The sequence below is a fragment of the Zeus faber genome (assembly GCF_960531495.2).
Source record: "Zeus faber genome assembly, chromosome: 1".
NCBI lineage: Eukaryota > Metazoa > Chordata > Actinopteri > Zeiformes > Zeidae > Zeus > Zeus faber.
Window position 1 is genome coordinate 40,784,551 of NC_137193.1, and position 7,209 is coordinate 40,791,759.

Below are 7,209 nucleotides of genomic sequence, written 5' to 3' on the forward strand. Positions count from 1 at the left end.
GCAGATTATTATCGGCTGATAAATGGATACAAATAACATGTTATAGGTTAGGGTGTGAAAATATTAAAGAAATAAAGTAAAACTCGATTGGTGGAGGGATCCATTATCCTTCATTATCTTTTTATTGCTCATTTAAGAAAAAAAATACAAGATTTATTTCACACAAACGAAATGTGTTTTTTTAAAGCACACATTCTTCTGAACAACACAAAGGTAATATTCTAAATTGTTGTTGCGTTTCTTTCCCAAGGCTCATTGATGCACGTGGGGAGTGAAGTCTAGCTCATCTGGTCCGATTGCACAGAAGAGCTACTGAAGCACAAATTGCTGAAAAAGTTAATGCTGCTATGATAGAAAGGTGTCAGAACACACAGTGCATCACAGCTTCCCGCGTATTGGGCTTTGTAGTGGCAGACCGGTCAGAGTGCCCATGCTGACCCCTGTCCACCACCGAGAGCACCTACAATGGGCACGTGAGCGTCAGAACTGGACCATGAAGCAATGGAAGAAGGTGGCCTGGTCTGATGAATCATGTTTTCTTCTACATCATGTCGATGGTTCAGGGTTAGGGTCCGAGCTGATCAAGCATCTGTGGGATGTGCTGGAACAACAAGTCTGATTAAAGGGGGCCCCACCTCCACTTACAGGACTTAAAGGATCTGCTGCTAACGTCTTGGTGCCAGATACCACAGGACACCTTCAGAGGTCTTGTGGAGTCCACGCCTATACGGGCCAGAGCTGTTTTGTCGGCGCGAGGGGGAGCTACGCAATATTAGCGGTTATTAGTGGAGGTTTTAATGTTGTGGCTGAACTCTTCCAAATGGACCGTTTCCACAGCAGACATTTTCCAGCAGTAGCAGAGGTCAAAATCTCTTCCGTGAAAATGGTCCATTCCTGCTGCTTGCTTTTTTCCTTCTGTTGGACTTTTTCCTAAAACTTAAGGGTGAACTACTGCTCTTCACCGCACGATGGCGCCAGAGACCAAGCGTTTCCCAGAGTAAAACTGAACCGTTGCTACCAAATGCTTGTGATTGGTCAGAAGAGGTCACCGGAAGGGACAACGGAAACGGCGGCTTGTTATGAATTCAATGGCAGGTGGAGTTTTTATTATTATTATTATTATTATTATTTTTCATCTATTTTGAAGATGTTTTGGATTGAAAAAAAAAAATGGACGTAAACAAACTGGGGACTCATTTCCAATTTACAGCTTTTACTCAGAAGGACAATGGACAAACTTACTGTTTGTCCATTGTCCACTGTGTCCATTGTCCATTGTGTTTGTTTACTTTGTTTACGCTCTTGTTTTTCGAGAAGAATTATATTTTCTTCTATTCAAGTCCTATTCAAACGGCTGCGTCTCTGCATTATTACCTTTGATATTATTATACTTTATATTAAACCTCGCTCTGTCTCTGGTCTATGAGCAAACGGTCGCAGCTGTGTGCGCGTGTGTACTAGCATTTTGGAGGGGCTGGTCTTACAGTACCTGTACTTTTCACTGATCTATCTGAAATTATATTGTGCATGATGAGTTACTCACAGTTTTTAGTCTTTTAACCCTCACATCCAATCTCACCACCAACCGCAGAGTATACATATCTATATAGTTTATATTGTGATATAAATACAAAAGCAGTGTCTGGTTAGTCATATCATGCATTTAATACACATTTCCATTCATTGCTTTGGTAGAGCCATGTCATGACAAGGATCCCATCCTGACTGTGTGTGCGTGGATGGGGGTTTTCACCTGCTGCTCATTAGCCCAACCAATGAGCAACTGGTATGCAGCCACCCTGACCCTATCACCTCGATCCAGGTCAGGTCAAACCCTCACCACACCACATCACAGGCTCATATTACGATTTTGAAAGAAGAATTTTCATGGAATACAATGCACTTTACAACATTTATTATCTCTGTACGCAGGGTTCAAGTGGCAGAACCTCCGGTATCTTTTCCAATCCACATACTGTACAGAGAGGGGAGCCCTGGCTACCAAACATCAGAACAAACCAATATCAAACCCCTTTATTTGTTGAGTTGTGACACATTATCACGTATAAAAAGCCTCTCTTCCTCTTCCCTGCGGTAGGTTGTGGTGAGTATTATCTTCACATGTGATGTCAAGAGTGTGGCAACTCAGGTTTTAAACAGTTCTCTTGAAACCGAGAAGTGTCACCTTAGATGGTTGAAGGGATGATAAACGTCCTGTAAGAAACAGACAACAGACGGCAAATACAGCTGCGAGGTTTGCATTCAAAATGCTGACAAAACGCATTGTTTTCAGTGTCAGAATGCTATAACGAAGAGGAAGCACAATGAGTTAAAGAAAACATGGAACAGGAAGGTTTAGACTTACTGATAACCGTCTCTGAAGTGAGATTCTGTTCACACATTAAAGTGGTAACCTGTAAGATTATTTTATTTATTCATGCCATATTTGTCCCATAGGTTAAACTTCCAGGAAACACCCATTCAATGTATTTGCGTTACGTCCATGCTCTTCTATAGGATGTTTCCATTGTTGGTGGCAGGGTCCGCCAAGAACGCGCTGACTGGAGACGCACAGGAAGTGAAAGACCCCCACAGAGCATTTGGGTAAAGCAGCGTAGATAGTTGTGGTCAGTAAACTCTCAATATGGATGAACATCAACAAAAAAAGAATTCATACTTCTGAGACAACCTCAAAATGGCCATCTTAGAGCGTAAACCTTGATGTTGAACCAAAAGCATTCTGGGACTTGTGTTGTAATCCACCCAACACAGCTGGTGTCGTGGAATTACACTTTAATATTTAATATTTTATAAGTTCAATATGATCCGAGTAGACGTTGTGGGGGTATTGGAATAAAAAGAGGGGCGATGAAACCTTCATCCATCCCCCCGGTAACGAGGTCCTCGTCGGCGTCGGCGTCGGTTCAGAGGCTTTGGCTAAAGAGACAGAGAATCGGGGAGGAGAGTAAGGGGGGAGGGGGTCTCCATCAGATTGTCTATAAATAGAAGGAAAAAGGAACAGTGAGTTCTACTCATACCCAGAGGTTGACTCATGTCAGCAAATGGACCCTCTCTCTCCCTCTCTCTCTCTCCCTCCCTCTCTCTCTCTCCCTCCCTCCCTCTCTCCATCCCTCACTTTCTCTCCCAGTATGTCGCTTTCCATCAGAGGTGGAACTGGAAGAAGTACTCAGACCTTTTACTTCAGTAAAAGTGCAAATACCCCGACACAGAACTGCTCCAGTTAAAAGTGAAAGCACCACATTGAGATTTCTACTGTAGTAAAAAGTATATAAGTACTTTTAAATGTACTTGAAGTATTAAAAATATTTGTCATATCCAGTGCCCGGAGATCAGTGCTCATACAGATCCTGATCCTGATGTGGAGTCATAATAATTGACATGGATGTGGACAGATTAGATACAGATACTATGCTAAATACTAAATTTATACTCATGTGCCCAAGTACTTGTACCTAGTTACTTACATAACTGGAGGATTACATGAGATGTCCTGCTCATTAACACATTTCCAAGTAAATAGAGAGCATTGAAGTAACTGATTACACCAACTCCCATTCCTGTCATTTAGGTTTTTGTTTTTACTTCTTTGGCATGTTGTCCAAGTGTGTAATGGTAGTTCTGCATTCATACTGCGATTTTACATTGCAGTATTCCATCACTACTCTGTGCTCTATCTAGGCCACACGTTTGGGAAGAAAAAAAAAGTTCATCCCCAGCAATTAGAATATTTTATTTTCATAATCCAAGTCAACTTCATGTAATTTTGAATATCACAATTTAGTTTGGATGCTTAACAGGCGATGTTCTTCACTGGATGAAAGCATTAGAGGTGTGGGAAATTCAACTAGTGGGCCTACTACTAGGAGTAGACTTAGAGTTGGAGCACACTTGTATCCAAAATCTGCTACATTGTTTGTTAGGCAGGGGATTTTTTATCTAATGTGCAATAGTCGAATAGCAAACCTTTGGATAGTCTTTCAACTTCTGACAGAAAATATCAGTATTTTGATAGAAGTCCCCAAGGTATGAACAGAGTTGGGTAAAAAAAAAAGAAGCTTGGAACGAGCAACAAAACACCCTTAAACAAGATTCACTTGTTCTGAATAAGTTCAAAGTGAATACATTGTAACTTTGGGTAATGAAGCAGGAGATTGATGTGGTTGTTAAATTTTTTTTTTTTACCTCTGAGATTTCCCCTTTTATAGTTTTCCACTTTATACTGGAGTGCTCTGACTTTAATATGAACCATCAATTAGATAGATAGATAGATAGATAGATAGATAGATAGATAGATAGATAGATAGATAGATAGATAGATAGATAGATAGATAGATAGATAGATAGATAGATAGATAGATAGATAGATAGACAGATAGGTAGAGAGATAGATAGATAGATAGATAGATAGATAGATAGATAGATAGATAGATAGATAGATAGATAGAAAGATAGATAGATAGATAGATAGATAGAAAGATAGATAGATAGATAGATAGATAGATAGATAGATAGATAGATAGATAGATAGATAGATAGATAGATAGATAGATAGATAGATAGATAGATAGATAGATAGATAGATAGATAGAGTGATAGGTAGAGAGATAGATAGATAGATAGATAGATAGATAGATAGATAGATAGATAGATAGATAGATAGATAGATAGATAGATAGATAGATAGATAGATAGATAGATAGAAAGATAGGTAGATAGATAGATAGATAGATAGATAGATAGATAGATAGATAGATAGATAGATAGATAGATAGATAGATAGATAGAAAGATAGGTAGAGAGATAGATAGATAGAGAGATAGATAGATAGATAGATAGATAGATAGATAGATAGATAGATAGATAGATAGATAGAAAGATAGATAGATAGATAGATAGATAGATAGAAAGATAGGTAGATAGATAGATAGATAGATAGAAAGATAGGTAGATAGATAGATAGATAGATAGAGGGATAGGTAGAGAGATAGATAGAGAGATAGATAGATAGATAGATAGATAGATAGATAGATAGATAGATAGATAGAAAGATAGGTAGAGAGATAGATAGATAGATAGATAGATAGATAGATAGATAGATAGATAGATAGATAGATAGATAGATAGATAGATAGATAGATAGAAAGATAGGTAGATAGATAGATAGATAGATAGATAGATAGATAGATAGATAGATAGATAGATAGATAGATAGATAGAAAGATAGGTAGATAGATAGATAGATAGATAGATAGATAGATAGATAGATAGATAGATAGATAGATACTTTATTCATCTCTGGAGGAAGGTGTCAGTGTCATAGCAGCTCACATCTAAATAAGCAATAATAATAAGTCAATAGAATAAAATAGAAATAAATATCAGGTTGACACTTTTTGCGCTCAACAGAAGGAAGCAGCTCAATCGCCCAAAATGAAAGCTGCGAGAAGCAACGAGCAGGTTTCAGGCTTCACAAACCCAAGCAAAGTCACTTCAGCGAGTTGAATTCTGTCTGAAGAAGGAGTGCGACCAATCACACACTTGTTGCAGCATCACAATGTATGCAGCATTTCAATAATTGCGCACTCAAAGGTCTGCCATCTGCCCCCCCCTTTATCGGATTTGAACACAATTTGATGTGTACGTTCACGACACAGTGTGACTCTTCTGAGTGGAATCAGGATTGCTCTAAGACAGCTTGAGTCATGGCCTGTTTCCTGCTAATAGAAGCCAAATAAAGACGCATGCACATCCAATACCAAATCTGATGGATGATGGATCAAAAAAATCATGTCAAGTAGAAAGGCGAGGTCCGCACACCAAAATTGCCCCCATTTAAAGGATTTATTTCATGCAGTGACGTTTCGAACACAAGGCTCTTCCTCAGACCTCCTTTTCCCTGCTAAGCCCCGCCCTTTGTAAAGATATTTTAATTGATGGCATCCATGTTTTTCAACTGATCTCGCAAATTTATAACAGAATTGTGTCTCTTCATTCTACAATGGTGTATACCAAATTTGGTTTTGATGCAGCCAAAATCCAAAAAGCCTCTTGGACCATAGAAGTCTGCCTTGGTGGATTTTTTGCTCATTTGCATAATGTTAAAAACATTAATGTGAATAGACTTTTTGGGATTTTGGCTATATCATCCCCCAATTTGGTACGCAGCATTGCGGGGCTGAGATACGCATTTCTATCATAAATGAGAAACACGGGTCCAAAAACATGGTCGCCAACAACCAAAAAAAGGTTGCACACGTCCTCATGCGCCAATCAATATGGCACTTCAGATTTTGGTTAATACTTGCACCCAGAGAATGTGCCCCAAATTTGGTGAAAATCTGTCCACCGGGTTTTCCAAATACACATTTGTGGCGCCCCTTATGTGTTGGGATCAAAATGCTTTGGTAGACCTATTCCTAAACGAGGATTGAACATATGTATTAAGATTCACGATTATCATTAATGAGTTACGACCAATTTTCTGCTATGCCCCGCCTTTTGCAAAGTTTTATAGTGGCCTTGTTTTTAGAACAAACTTGCTCATTCACAATAGAAATGTTGCTATATGCTACTGTTTATGCTATATGCAATGCTATATAAGTGTACCAAGTCTGGTGTTGATACAGTCAAAATCCAAAAAAGGCAATTCACATTACTATTTTTCACATTAAGCAAATTAGTTAAAGACTTTTATGGTCCAAGAAGCTTTTCTGGAGCACATTGAGCCGGACTTCTGTGTCAAATTTCGAGTCCATCGGAGTCACAGTGTTAGGGCCGTGGCCTTTCCAAAATTGAGCTTTTGGGCCTTAATTACAGCGCCACCATCTGGCCGATTGGGTTCATGTTTGTGGGCAAGCATTTGCACATCATTTTCGGTTATTGGGCCACGTTTCGTGTTTCTAGCTCTTTCCAGCTCACAGCAATTTCAGATGTGGCATAAGTGTACAAAGAATAATAAACCGGCAGAAAAACAATAGGGCTCTGCCGCTTTGGGGTTTGGACCCAAATACATGGAAATACATAATAAACCTGGAAGTAAACTACAGGATGAAAAATGCGTGAAAATATAATCAGAACAATAAACGCGAAAGTGAAACGAAAATAAATGCATATAAATCTAAAAAGCTAACAGAAAAACAGTTTAAAAAAGAAAAATTGTAAATGTGCACAAACCTAAACACTAACTAG